This window comes from Mchenga conophoros, linkage group LG16 (genome assembly GCF_057382185.1).
Source record: "Mchenga conophoros isolate Kocher_MC1m ecotype Shallow Benthic linkage group LG16, M_conophoros_male_GT1.1, whole genome shotgun sequence".
NCBI classification, from domain to species: domain Eukaryota; kingdom Metazoa; phylum Chordata; class Actinopteri; order Cichliformes; family Cichlidae; genus Mchenga; species Mchenga conophoros.
In genome coordinates, this window is record NC_140541.1 from 4,142,603 (window position 1) to 4,158,472 (window position 15,870).

Here is a 15,870-nt window from a genome sequence, read left to right on the forward strand (position 1 = left end):
AAGAAAGCTCAGACAGGACCACTTGAGCTTCAATCCGAGGAGACTTGTTTATACCTCACAGACGGACAGTTTATGGGCAGAACGTCCTCTCTGTCCAGGGTGGCCATCTGTGGAACAGTCTTCCTCAACCCATTAGAGAATGCTCGACATTCAATTTGTTTAAGGCAAAGGTTAAAAACTGGTTATGGACAAATCAAGTGTGTGATCATGTATGAGTTGTATAGTTTTAATGTTTTATTTGGGAACAGAATGGTGTGTATGTGTAAGTTTGGTGATGGAGTTTTTATTATGAATGAATGATGAATTTTTATGAATGATGTCTATTTTTTATGCTTAAGGACAACAGATGGTAATTAGCCCTTGGCTATAATCTGATATGTTTACATTCATGAAATTTTTATTTTTTACATTTATGTTCATTAACATGCACTGTCCTAAATAAAAAAATAAAAAAATAAAACAGTACAAGGAAAACAATAAGGCAGCTCACCCCTTCTGTTCCAGTGTTATTTACAATGTGCTCTTTACAATGAAAACTAATGTACACACTATATACAGAACTCAGAAAGTCGCACAAAGTCACAGGCACAAATGTCTCAGGCTTTGGAGGCCAGGGTAAGGTCTGCTGCTGCTGTCAGTGGCTGCCCCCGGGACAACTGCTGGTGGAGGGATTTTGAATGCGACCACATGATCGGCGGACCAATCGGCAGCCGTCAGCTCATCCACTCAGGGACCTGCAAAGACTTAAAGGCACAGACAAAGAAAACAACCACCAAAACAGATTATGGCCAGGGCAGGTGACTACAGTTACACAGATGTAATCTACTCAGTACTAGAGGTGGCCATGACAACCGTACTTTGTACACGAAGGATGCAAATCATTTTATAAGATAAGATAAGATAACCTTTATTAGTCCCACACGTGGGAAATTTGTTTTGTCACAGCAGGAAGTGGACAGTGCAAAAGTTGTGAGGCAAAAATTAGAATACAATAAGAATAAATACAGTACACAACTGTACAGAATAGAATAAAATAAAATACTATATACAGTAGAATAAAATAAAATAAATATACAATAAGATAAAAATAGAATACAAATACAAATACTATATACAACTGAGTAAAAATACAACGATGACAGAAAGGATTATTGCACTTAGTATTATTGCATATGTATGGATGTGTGTGCTTGATCAGTTAAAGTCTTTATTATGGAGTCTGACAGCAGTGGGGAGGAAAGACCTGCGAAATCTCTCCGTCCCACACCGTGGGTGCCGCAGTCTCCCACTGAAGGAGCTGCTCAGTGCTGTCACAGTCTGCTGCATGGGGTGGGAGATGTTGTCCATCAGGGATGACAGCTTAGCCGCCGTTCTCCTGTCACTCACCACCTCCACTGGGTCCAGAGGGCATCCTAGAACAGAGCTGGCCCTTCGGATCACCCTGTTCAGTCTCTTCCTGTCCCCAGCAGAGATGCTGCCGCCCCAGCAGACCACGCCATAAAAGATAGCAGAAGCCACCACAGAGTCATAGAAGGTCTTCAGGAGTGGGCCCTCCACCCCAAACGACCTGAGTCTCCGCAGCAGGTACAGCCTGCTCTGCCCTTTCCTGTAGAGGGCGTCTGAGTTATGAGTCCAGTCCAGTCTGTTGTTCAGATGAACACCAAGGTACCTGTAGCTGTCCACAGCCTCAATGTCCATACCTTGGATGTTCAGTGGTTGCAGTGGAGAATGCTTGTGCCTGCGGAAGTCTACCACCAGTTCCTTGGTTTTACTGGCGTTGATCTGGAGGTAGTTCAGCTGGCACCAGTCCACAAAGTCTTGGGTCAGACCTCTGTACTCCTTGTCGTCCCCATCAGTGATGAGGCCGACTATTGCAGAGTCATCAGAGAACTTCTGCAGGAAGCACTGGGTGGAATTGTGGGAGAAGTCTGCAGTGTAGATGGTGAAGAGGAACGGAGCCAGAACCGTTCCCTGTGGGGCCCCCGTACTGCAGACGACCCTGTCCGACACACAGCCCTGAGTCCTCACATACTGTGGTCGGTCGGTGAGGTAGTCCAGGATCCAGGTAGTGAGGTGATGGTCCACTCCAGAGTTCACCAGCTTGTCCTTTAGAAATCAAAGAACATGATTCTCACAGTGCTTCCAGCGGTCTCCAGGTGAGCGAGGGAACGATGTAGGAGGTGAATGACGGCATCATCCGCTCCAATGCCAGGCTGATAGGCAAACTGAAGTGGGTCCAGTGATGAGCTTGTTAGGCGCCGAAGCTGAGCCAGGACCAACCGCTCCAGGGTCTTCATCAGGTGGGATGTCAGAGCCACCGGCCTGTAGCTGTTGAGGTCCTTGGGGCGTGAAGTCTTTGGCACTGGTACAACACAGGAGGTTTTCCATAGCTGTGGGACTCTTCCCAACCTCAGGCTCAGGTTGAAGAGGTGCTCCATCACCCCACACAGTTGGTCCGCGCAGGACCTGACAACCCTCGAGCTGATGCCATCTGGACCCGCTGCCTTCTTGCCATTAATCCTCCTCAGTTCCCTCCTAACCTGGGTGGTTGAGAGAGACAGGCTGGAGCCTTGTGTTGAGTGTGTATTGGATGCTGTTGTTGGGGGTGGGGGGGAGTGAGCAGGGTGAATAGAGGAGGTGTGAAGTGTCTGAGGTGGAACAGCAGCAGTGGGGGTGGGTGAGTCTGCAGCCGATGTTGCAGACTGCCTCATGGCTGAGTCAAATCTGTTGAAGAAATGATTCAGTTCATTTGCCCATCTCACATCCCTCCCAGGCAGAGAGTTCTGCTGTTTGTGGCCCGAGATGGTTCTGAGGCCTCTCCAGACTTCACCAACGTTGTTTTGTTGTTTTGAGAAGTTAAAGAATCCATTTTCTTAACTGCCTACATATTCCTTACCTTAGATTGCAGAATCTGGACTAGTTGATTAACTCTGTTTTTTTTAGTGTATAAGTAATAAGGCTCAAATTAGCAGCATGCTTCCATGTCACATTAATCCACATTAGAATACTTACTCACCCTGACCCAACAGCAGTGGGTCAGTGGACCACAGTGTCAGAGCCCTGTTCACCTTGATAAAGACATTTGCCCATTGGGCCCTGTTTTACAATGCAGATTCATGTGAGAACACAGCTGGCTGCAGGTCCTGTTCCACTTCAGTGCACTATTTTGCAGAAGTGTTTTGTGGGAAAATAAACCAGAAAAAAGAAAAAAAAATCTGTTTAATCTCAAATATTTCAATTCAAATGACAAAGAATGTGCCGCACACTGTAGCTAGAAGCTCCGCTAAGACCTTATTATGATATATTAGTGATTATTTGTAGAATCTGGCTTTGTTTTCTGTTAATACAGCACTGTCACACCTGTGCTGTATTAACAGCCGGTGCTGCTGTGTTGGAGCGGTAGTTAACAAGAAGGTGTAAGCATTTTTTTTTAGTATACTACTGTTTTTCAAATAAACTTTTTAATACTTTAAACTTGGGGCAGGAGCTCGTCCCTGACCCGGAGTGGGCACTCCACCCTTTTCCGGCTGAGGACCACGGCCTCAGATTTGGAGGTGCTGATTTGGCTGCGAGCCGTTCCACTGTGAGCTGGAGGCCATCACCTGATGAAGCCAACGGAACCACATCAGCTGCGAAAAGCAGAGATGAGATTCTGAGACCAACCAAGTGAAAGCCTTCTGCCACTTGGCTCCGCATAGAAACTTTCAGTTCTATTTAAAACAATCTTTTCAAGGACCTTGGACAACATGCTCCATAAGGCTATAGGTCGATAATTATCCTTGCTGTTTATTTTTCCCACCTTGTGGGAATAATGGCTGCTAACATGACAGCAACAATTGATTCCAGCAGAATCCAATGAACTATGAACCAGGACAAAGTTTCCTACTAGCACATTTCAAATGTTCAGCAGATATCTTATCCGTCCCACATGCCTTACTGTCTTTTAATGTTCTAATTGCATCATACATTTCTCTTGATGACACTACAACATCTTCCTTATTATCAGTTTCATCCATGCAAAAATGGAACTTTTGACACAGTTAAATAGATCACAGTAATGTCTCGTCAGAGCCACTTACACCACCAGTCTTAGCTGGTAAAGATGTTTTAACACTATTTATTCTTTTGATTTCTTTCCAGAAATCATTTACTGAATTGACCTCCAATATCTTTGTGAGGGAGTCTGCCCTCACTGCAGCTTCATTCCTTTTAATAAAACGTGAAGCAAACTTAAACTTAACATTTGTGTGTTTCTTATGATCAAATAGAGGGCCGAAACGCTGCCGCCCTGACTCCACCCAAGCCTCCTCAGCATACAACTTCCAGCCTGGTTTAGCTTTATACAGCAATGGCAATGAACTGCTCGACACAGGTAGGGACTCTAAAATATTCTCATATAAGGAACGCAACTCAGCCCCATGTTGGTTTTTTTTACAGTTAACATCATAACATGCAGATGCATCATTTGGTAGCTCACTCTTACTCAGCAGAAGGTCAGACTGATCAAATATACCCGAAGATCCTCCTCAGTCTGGTTAGACCAAAGGTGTGCGACTGGGTGGACTTTGTAACCACCCATGATCTCAGTGTAAACCTGGACCAGTGTTTTTCCATTCTGTGTTCCCATGTGGATGTTTTTGTGGAACTTTGGTAACACAGACTTCATGTTTGTGTTGTTAAAGTCCTCCACAATGGTGAAAATATCCCTCTAGGTTGTTTGTTCTTCCGTCAGGCTCAGTTTGCTCTGACCCTGCTCTGTTATCGTTTTTCTTTTTTCCTCCATCTGTTGCCAGAAAGTAAAGTTTTGTTTCAATTTTCTTCCTGCCTCATGAGTCCTGCATTGGACTCAAATCCTGCCAACCACACGACTGTCACAAGCTTCTTGCAAAACAAAACTAAAATAAAAAATATATATATACAGGGAGTGCAGAATTATTAGGCAAGTTGTATTTTTGAGGAATAATTTTATTATTAAACAACAACCATGTTCTCAATGAACCCAAAAAACTCATTAATATCAAAGCTGAATGTTTTTGGAAGTAGTTTTTAGTTTGTTTTTAGTTTTAGCTATTTTAGGGGGATATCTGTGTGTGCAGGTGACTATTACTGTGCATAATTATTAGGCAACTTAACAAAAAACAAATATATACCCATTTCAATTACTTATTTTTACCAGTGACACCAATATAACATCTCCACATTCACAAATATACATTTCTGACATTCAAAAACAAAAACAAATCAGCGACCAATATAGCCACCTTTCTTTGCAAGGACACTCAAAAGCCTGCCATCCATGGATTCTGTCAGTGTTTTGATCTGTTCACCATCAACATTGCGTGCAGCAGCAACCACAGCCTCCCAGACACTGTTCAGAGAGGTGTACTGTTTTCCCTCCTTGTAAATCTCACATTTGATGATGGACCACAGGTTCTCAATGGGGTTCAGATCAGGTGAACAAGGAGGCCATGTCATTAGTTTTTCTTCTTTTATACCCTTTCTTGCCAGCCACGCTGTGGAGTACTTGGACGCGTGTGATGGAGCATTGTCCTGCATGAAAATCATGTTTTTCTTGAAGGATGCAGACTTCTTCCTGTACCACTGCTTGAAGAAGGTGTCTTCCAGAAACTGGCAGTAGGACTGGGAGTTGAGCTTGACTCCATCCTCAATCTGAAAAGGCCCCACAAGTTCATCTTTGATGATACCAGCCCAAACCAGTACTCCACCTCCACCTTGCTGGCGTCTGAGTGGGACTGGAGCTCTCTGCCCTTTACCAATCCAGCCACGGGCCCATCCATCTGGCCCATCAAGACTCACTCTCATTTCATCAGTCCATAAAACCTTAGAAAAACCAGTCTTGAGATATTTCTTGGCCCAGTCTTGACGTTTCAGCTTGTGTGTCTTGTTCAGTGGTGGTCGTCTTTCAGCCTTTCTTACCTTGGCCATGTCTCTGAGTATTGCACACCTTGTGCTTTTGGGCACTCCAGTGATGTTGCAGCTCTGAAATATGGCCAAACTGGTGGCAAGTGGCATCTTGGCAGCTGCACGCTTGACTTTTCTCAGTTCATGGGCAATTATTTTGCGCCTTGGTTTTTCCACACGCTTCTTGCGACCCTGTTGACTATTTTGAATGAAATGCTTGATTGTTCGATGATCACGCTTCAGAAGCTTTGCAATTTTGAGACTGCTGCATCCCTCTGCAAGATATCTCACTATTTTTGACTTTTCTGAGCCTGTCAAGTCCTTCTTTTGACCCATTTTGCCAAAGGAAAGGACGTTGCCTAATAATTGTGCACACCTGATATAGGGTGTTGGTGTCATTAGACCACACCCCTTCTCATTACAGAGATGCACATCACCTAATATGCTTAATTGGTAGTAGGCTTTCGAGCCTATACAGCTTGGAGTAAGACAACATGCATGAAGAGGATGATGTGGACAAAATACTCATTTGCCTAATAATTCTGTACTCCCTGTATATATATAAATAAAATGTAAACTGGTATCCTTTAATGCTGAGAACATTTCATTTATATAAAGTTATACTTAACATGTTATATAAACTTAAAAGGTTGTAGCTACACAACACATTCTCGTCACAGAGGTTCAGGATACACATTTGAACATGTTGGCCAAAGGGAAACAATCATAAATCAGAGAATCCTCCATTACTTGCCAATGCTATCAGTTTCTACACAAAGCACAGATGGTAATTGATCTCAGAGTAGTTAAAGCAGACCCAGCTTAATAGCATGCTGGTTTCCCATCAGTTTCTTATCAGGAATAAAGGTTTATCCACAATATGGATGCAGAAACAACCAGAAAAACAGCTGCTGGCCTCTCAGCTGGCCCACTCTTTGTTAAGGGCACGAGGACGTGCCTGTCAAAGCAGGGCTGAGAAGTGCTTATTCTTGGAGAAGTATTTAACTCTAGTCTTCACACAAACAGTGACAGGAGTAACCTGGAGAGAGAAGCTTTGTACTACAGTATAAAGAGAGGCTATTCATAACTGTAAATGCAAAACTACTCTAATGAAGTCAAATAATAAAAACACGGAACTGGAAATGAGCAGAAAAAGTATCTGTTGATAACAAAAAAATTTTATATTATCTGTAAATATTATATATAAATCTTATAAATGTAATAAAAATATAGCATAAGTACGTTTTCCTTTTTTGTTCTTTTGTTTACTGTGTGCAAATAACACAAGGTAACACAGACAGTCCAGTAACAAACTGCACAAGGCTATCAGGTCACTTAGCTAAAACAGGCAGGAACCACAGTGACAAAATACCAGGAACTGCTCAGTGAAGCCATATTATACCTTTGCTTTCCCCACACACTCACCTAATAACAAACAATATGCATTCATTTAGCTTCTTAACATCCAGCTGAAAGTGAATCTCTGCTTCTCTTCTCTTGCTTTTTTCATTAAGGATGCTCATCACCAACACGGGATGATTTTATTTGGGCTCTTTAGCTTCCTGTTTGTGTCAGTGCACTTATTTACTTATATTTACTTATTACTATTATGACTATGTTTGTGCATTTGACTTTGTTGTTCAGCATCAACACTTGATTTTGTGTGCGTGTCTGTCATCAGCAGTACAGGGGAGCTCCTGAGAATAAACATGGGTGCTTTGTTAGTTGCTAGCTTAGCCTGCTGAGACAAGGGGATATGAGGAGAGATTAAATCCCAGATCTGTGGAGATAAGGATTAGCTGATCCTGACAACAGAAGGCAAGTCGTGCCTCTGTAACAGATCAGACAAATAGGAAATAGGCACCAGCTAACTTTTAAATGGCTCCAGCTGTCATGTTCACTGGAGAGAGTGGACTCGAGAGGAGGTCTCAGGAAAATCACAGTTCACTTATTTACAATACCACAGTAATGCAACAGTGCTATATTCAATGTGAAAGGGGGAAAAGGGGCTCTAGGGATCCCAGAAAAGGCATCCAAACATTCGTTACTCTTCATCTGACTCTGCTTTTATACAACTCATGCAGACTCACCAAAGAGGGGCTCCAGGAAGGTCTGTACAGAAGGAAACACGCAGTCGGTATCTTTGAGGCAAAACTGGAGCATAAACAGAAGCAAAAGGAGTCAGGGCTTCACCAGCTACGAAGTTCAACAATTCAGCAGTGAACAGCAGCCAGCCACTACCTCAAACATGACTGCTGATGAGAAAATTGAAGACAGATGTGTAGAGCCAAGATCAGGAACCCCGAATAAGTCATGTCCAGGAGCAAAGACAACAACTAACAATCACAGGTAGGAAAGACGATAGAAACTGAAGCAGTGAAATTGAAAGAATCAAAACCTGGTGAGGACTGAGGGACCATAACACCTTCCTCCTAGCGTTATTCCCGCTCTGCAGGGTCCGCTTGTCTGCAACCCGCCGCCATTCAGCACAATCAAGGTCGTCGTTCAAGTTGGTGCGATCCTCTTCACGTCGTCTTTGATTCGGTCTATCCATCGCCTTATTGGTCTGCCCCTTGGTTGCCGGCCTTGGGGGCGGAGTCGCAGTGCTGTTCTTGCCACCAAGTTTTTGTCACTTCTGACCACGTGCCCATACCATCGCAGTTGCGCTCCTTGCATCTTCTCCGTGATCGATGCGATGCCCAGCCGCTTTCGGAAGTCGGTGTTCATGACATGGTCCCATAGTTTCAGGCCCAGGCACCATCGCAGTATCCGCATTTCCATTGTGTGAAGGGCCTGTTCGTGCTTTGCGGTGGACGGCCAACACGCTGATCCATAAAGGGCCACAGGGCGCACTATGCTTTTGTAGATCTTTGACTTGAGGTGGTCAGGTATTCGTCGGTCGCACAGGACACCAGTGACTTGGCACCACTTCATCCAGGCCGCATTAATCCTGGCTCGTACGTCTGGCAGGATGTTGCCGTCATTGCTGATCATCGATCTGAGGTACCAGAAGTGAGATACTTTTGCCAGGTCTTCCCCATCGATGCTGATGGTGCTGTCGGTTTGGGGGTCGGCTTCTAAGTACTTAGTCTTCTTGGTGTTCAACCTCAGCCCGTACTCACTCTGGCGTGTCTTCCATTGCTGCGTTTGGCGTTGCAGCTCCATTCGGGATTCATCTGCGAGGAAGACATCAATGGCATAGAGGAGTGTCCAAGGGCGGGGTGCTTGGAGGTCAGCGGTCACAGTCCATGCAGAGGATGAAGAGAAGTGGGGACAGTGCGGAGCCTTGGTGCACGCCCACGGTGATGCTGAAAGGTGGCGATGTTCCCACTGGGCTTCTGACTGTGCTGGTCACGTTTTTGTACACTTTTTGTACTCAAAAAGCATCTCTAGACCCAGCAGTCTTAGCTAATTATAGGCCAATCTCCAACCTTCCTTTATATCAAACATCCTTGAAAGAGTAGTTGTCAAACAGCTAACAGATCATCTGCAGAGGCTTATTTAAAGAGTTTCAGTCAGGTTTCAGAGCTCATCACAGCACAGAAACAGCTTTAGTGAAGGTTACAAATGATCTTCTTATGGCCTCTGACAGTGGACTCATCTCTGTGCTTGTCCTGCTAGACCTCAGTGCAGCGTTCGATACTGTCGACCATAATATCCTATTAGAGCGATTAGAACATGCTGTAGGTGTTACAGGTACTGCGCTGCAGTGGTTTGTATCATATCTATCTAATAGACTCCAGTTTGTGCATGTAAATGGAGAGTCCTCTTCACACACTGAGGTTAATTATGGAGTTCCACAGGGTTCAGTGCTAGGACCAATTCTGTTTACATTATACATGCTTCCCTTAGGCAGCATCATTAGAAGACATAACATACATTTACACTGCTATGCAGATGACACCCAGCTCTATCTGTCCATGAAGCCAGATAACACACACCAATTAGTTAAACTGCAGGAACGTCTTAAAGACATAAAGACCTGGATGGCCACTAACTTTCTGGAACCTTGGAGTCATTTTTGACCAGGACATGTCCTTCAAAGCACATATTAAACAAATATGTAAGACTGCTTTCTTCCATTTGCGCAACATCTCTAAAATTAGAAATATCCTGTCTCAGAGTGACGCTGAAAAACTAGTTCATGCATTTATTACTTCCAGGCTGGACGACTGTAATTCATTATTATCAGGAAGTCCTAAAAACTCCCTGAAAAGCCTTCAGTTAATCCAAAATGCTGCAGCAAGAGTCCTGACAGGGACTAGAAAGAGAGAGCAGATTTCTCTAAATCCAGAATTCAAAATCCTGCTGCTCACTATAAGGTCTTAAATAATCAGACCCCATCTTATCTTAATGACCTTGTAGTACCATATCACCCTATTAGAGCACTTCGCTCTCGCTCTGCAGGCCTACTTGTTGTTCCTGGAGTATTTAAAAGTAGAATGGGAGGCAGAGCCTTCAGTTTTCAGGCCCCTCTTCTGTGGAACCAGCTTCCAGTTTGGATTCAGGAGACAGACACTATCTCTACTTTCAAGATTAGGCTTCAAACTTTCCTTTTTGCTAAAGCATATAGTTAGGGCTGGACCAGGTGACCCTGAATCCTCCCTTAGTTATGCTGCAATAGACGTAGGCTGCCGGGGATTCCCATGATGCATTGAGTTTTTCCTTTCCAGTCACCTTTCTCACTCACTATGTGTTAACAGACCTCTCTGCATTGAATCATATCTGTTATTAACCTCTGTCTCTCTTCCACAGCATGTCTTTATCCTGTCTTCCTTCTCTCACCCCAACCGGTCACAGCAGATGGCCCCGCCCCTCCCTGAGCCTGGTTCTGCTGGAGGTTTCTTCCTGTTAAAAGGGAGTTTTTCCTTCCCACTGTCGCCAAAGTGCTTGCTCATAGGGGGTCATATGATTGTTGGGTTTTTCTCTGTATGTATTATTGTACGATCTACTGTACAATGTAAAGCACCTTGAGGCAACTGTTGTTGTGATTTGGCGCTATATAAATAAAAAAAAAAATTGAATTGAATAGAACTGAATTGAATATCTTCATGGTGTGGCACAGGAGTCGGATTGGCGGTAATTGGAGCAGTCGGCCACGTTGCCTTTACCTCTCCAGATGGGCACTGTGCTGCTGGTTGACCAGACTGCTGGGACAGCCCCATCTCTGATGAAGTTGTTGAACAGGTTGGTTAGGATTGAGGCATCCTGGCGGCCGAGTAGCTTCCAAACTTTGGCTGGAATGTTGTCTATTCCAGTTGCTTTGCCATTCTTCATTTTCTTGGCGGTGACTTCTACTTCCTTGATGGTAATTGACGGGATGGGTTCTGGGACGGGTTCGGTGCTGTGGATTGGCTGGTGGGGCAACTCCAAGTTGCAGATATCCGAAAAGCAGTTGCTCCAATGTTTGAAGATGATGGGTGGGTCGCAAAGGATCTGATGGTTGACATTGTTGATATGTTTGACCTGGCCGATGTCCTGCATTGCTCGATGGCATTTATTTGGCGAGACGGTAGACTTTGTTCGCTCCCCCGGGCATGTCCAGTTCTTCATAGAGTTGGTCATAGTGCAATGCCGTTGCCGCTGCTAATGCTTTTTTGGCAGTACCACCTAAGCTTCTGGCAGTGGCGTGTCTAGAAAATTTTTGTTGGGGGGGCCAGGTAGGGGCACAGATTTGGAGAAGGGTGGCAGATTTAATTGGCAGATAATGTTTAAAAAAAAAATTCTACCAACCCTTAACCATAATTCAATAATCCTATAAACCTAATAACCAAATGCACTTTTAACTCTTATTAGAATGAGATTTTAACCACTACGGTGCAAAGTTTTTAGATACTGCGTTGATAAAGTACAAGAGATACAATCAGTGCTTTGTCAGTGTTTACTCAGCAGTCAAGGACATCAATATTTACATAGTATTTTTACTGACATATAGTGCACATATGTTTTGGGCAAAAACATTTTTGAATATTAAAATACGAACATTTTTAACATACAATTGACAAATTAGCCAATGTAAAACTTTATCTGCTTATTAAAAAAGAAGATAATCTTCTCACAAACTGGTGTTTGATTTTGAAACAGGAAAAAAGTGGGGAAACAAATGAAAAGACTAACATTTGAATAAAACCTGAAAGCAAGTAAATACTTTCTATGCTGCCTTATGGTAAACTTTGGTAATATTGATAAAGAACAACACTGGCTGATGATGAAATACAGTCAGCTGGCATGGTGACACTGCCAGTATTAACCTGCAGGGCTGGACTGGGACAAAAAAATTGGGCATTTTCACTACAGACCGACCCACCAGGTATTAAAGCCATAAAGACTTTGACTGAAAACAAACCCTGTTGTGACAGTGATGTATAGTCTTGTTGGTATATGTATGATTTCTATACATTTTACGTCAGATAAAAACTTTGGTTGTAAGATTTAGATAATTATTTAATAAAAGCTAGGTATTTTAAATGAGAATAAGAAAGAAAAGTATTTCTTTGTGCCCCCCTCTCCCTGTTAATGCCCTACCTGCCCCCCTGGCAAAACTTTCCTAGACCCGCCCCTGCACAGTTACCAGCTGTCAGCTACATAAAAAAGGATCCTGGTGTTATTTGTCTCTCAGAAACAGTTCATAACTTCCCTTCAACTCATTCATGTGACCTAAAAGGTAAACCTGTTTCTCCATCACCTGTTCAGCTCTGATGGTTCAGTAAGGACATCTCCTGGTTTCATCTTCATGTTTCCCTCTCACCACATATCCAAACAGACATCATGACCAGCAGCTTTACAGCTGTGGCTCCAGCAAACAACAGCTGATACTAGAAATTAATATTAAATAAATTCTAACAACAGCTGATCAAGCTTAAACGTGCTGCTGTTGTTTAGCGCGACATCCGCTGGTTTCCTCTTTCTGGCGCAAAGTGGGCGATAAATAAACAAGAGAGAAAAGCCGATCAGCTGATCATTGATCAGTTTCATGATTGAAGTAGCAACAGGAGAGGGAGGGGGGAGAATGAAAGAAGAGGCAGCTGTGCAGCATAAAGACAGAATAAATCCAGCTTTGTGTCTTTTTTCCATTCTAGCTAAAGTTCGGGACAAACTGCGTCTCTTCTCAGCTCAATACGAAACGTGTAATATTTTCTCTGAATGAGGGACCATTACATTTTTTAAGGAGCCGTTGGCAACTCTACTAACTAACCTTATGAATAAAATAAAGTTCACTATCAGTAACATCATAGCACCCACCCAGCTGGCTAAAACGCAGTATGAGTTATTGCAACTGACAGTAAAAAGTCAGCAACATGAAAATAAACTCCACCTAAACTTGGTTTATATCTGACCCAGATAGACTGCAGGTCATAACTTCTTACCTGAAGTTCAGTTCACCTGACACTCGGACTGGCGGCTGCCTCGGGGCTCTCCTCCTGCCTCCCCTTCCCTCATCCACCTGCTGGCCTCTGTGGAAGGCCCACCATAGCCACCACCAAACAACGGAGTTATTTCTACACATCGACCAGCATCTGGCCAATCCACCACCTCTCATTGTTCATGCCATTACAAAAAAAAATAAAAAATAAGTCACTGGGGATATGTCCGGTATGCCCGATGGCCAGTCCAGCTATGTTAACCTGCAACCAAATCTGCAGCTCCATACAGCAATGTTACGACTTGGATTATATCTTATAACTCATAACTCTTATGTTAGCTCCCCTCTGTAGCATACTGTCTGAAATATTCGACGGCTGCAATAATTCTTTAAGTGTTATTTTTTCCTTGGTATTCTAATTTTACCGAAGTTTACTAAACTCAACAAACTTAATATTACTTACCGGGACATTTATTCTGTCCTCATTTTCTTTCACCGAAAAATTGTTTCCTGCAGTGACGTCTTTCTGCTTGGCTCTCCTACCTTTGCTAACGTGATGCACATACCGCAGAAGCCGATGCTGCATTCACTTACACTCGGATATCTGAGCGTCACCGTGAAAACATAATCGGACATTTGATATTTGATTGAATTTTATTATTTTGCCTTTGGGGTGGCACCTGGGGTGGCCAGTCTGGTTGGGGGGGTGGCCTGTGCCCCCCCAGGCCACCCCGCTGGACACGCCATTGGCTTCTGGATCATAAAAAAATACAGTTGACACCATTGAAGATGGTGGGTGGGTTGCCATCTTCAATGGTGCCATGGCCCAGAAGCTTAGGTGGTACTTCCATGGACATGTCTTGTTCTCCATAAGAAAACCTGGCCTTGTTAGGAGAGTTGGCATCCATCCCACTTTGGAAAGAGCAGCTCTTGTTTCTAGAAATCTGGCCAATTTTAATAAACCTTAATCATTTTAATGGATGGAGACAGAATTTCAGCCAAAAATCTAAAAGAAACATGAAATAAAAGTCATATGAGCAAAACACAATTTGGCACAGTGGTAAGATATTTGTTGTAGTAGTCACCAGGTTTGCAGAAACTCTCTAATTGCTTTGGGTTTTCTTGCTGCTGCTTGGTAACTCGAAGATTCAGCTCCTACCACCAAATCTGTTGTTGCCTTTGTGGTACGTTTTGGATCATCGTCATGCTTGAAAACACATCCACAAACCATCTTCGGTGTTCTGGCTTTGGGAGGTACGTGGCCCTGTCCACTGGTCCCTTAGTGTGTTAAACTCTGTGTTTATAGAACTTCTTGTAATTAATCATTAGTATTACTTTCTGGATCTTCTCCAGTATCATGTCATATATCATTATAGAGTGTTTAACTTCCAGTGTACAGTGATTTGAAGTTGTCTGTTGTTATTTGGCTTTGAATTGAAATAAGTCATCCTGTACCCCTAATTGGAAAAGCATAATGTTTCCATCCCCATGCTTGACTGTAGGGATGGTGTCTTTGGGTCAGACTCACCATTTCTCTTCCTCCAAATACAGCAGATCAAGTTGATGCCAAAGAGCTCGATTTTGGTTTCATAGCACTTTCTCCTAAACTTTCTCTGAATTTAGATGTTTACAGGCAAACTTAGGATGGGCTGTGTGTGTTCCTTATTGAGCAGGGGAACCTTGTGCACTGTAAGATTTCAGTCCATTATGGTGTGGTGTGTTACTGCTACACCATAGTTCTTGGTCACTGTGAGTTTAATTGCCCTCAAATCCTCAATGAGCCCCTTCTGTGTAATAGCTGATCCACCTCTCTCGTTTTCATCCGCAAACTCTTACATGAAGTTCGAGACCGAGGGTGATTGTTGTCATTGATATTTTATATTTTCTTTCACTTCCAAATAATCACATCAACAGTTGTCACCTTTTTGACAAAGTCCTTGTCGATGGTCTTGCAGCCAATTCCACGTGCAGGTTTACAGAGTTATCCCTGACATCTGTTTGCTGTTGCCTGTGGTGGCAGAGGTTGGGATGGAAGACATTCTTTCTGTGGAAAGGTGTGCTTTATACACCTAGTTCAGGATTTATTTATTATCATGTGGCACACAGCCAATCTGTGGTAACCATAACTCTGTTGCATGGATTAAATATTTATGCAAATCATAACTTTAATAGCTGGTTATAAATTATAACATTTATTCATCTAGATTTTATATTCTGTCTCTCTCTCTCCATAAAAATGAATCTACCAGGAAAAATAGACACTATTCATTTTTTTGTAAGTGAGCAAACTTACAAATTTAGCAGGACATCTAATGATTATTACACTCACTGTATACACTTGATTATGCAAAATTAAAGAAAAAGCCAGCATAGAGTGCTGTCAGAACATCTTCAGTGTATTTTACACTCTCTGGAATTCAGCTGGAGGGATGGACACCATTCTTACATTCTTACCCTTATTTGTTTTTTTAATGATGATAGTGGACAACACTGTCAACATATAGCGTATGATGATGATTCAGCTAAGCTGAGATGTGGTGACTGTGGAGGTCACAGCAAATGACTCAGATGAACGCACGTATCTT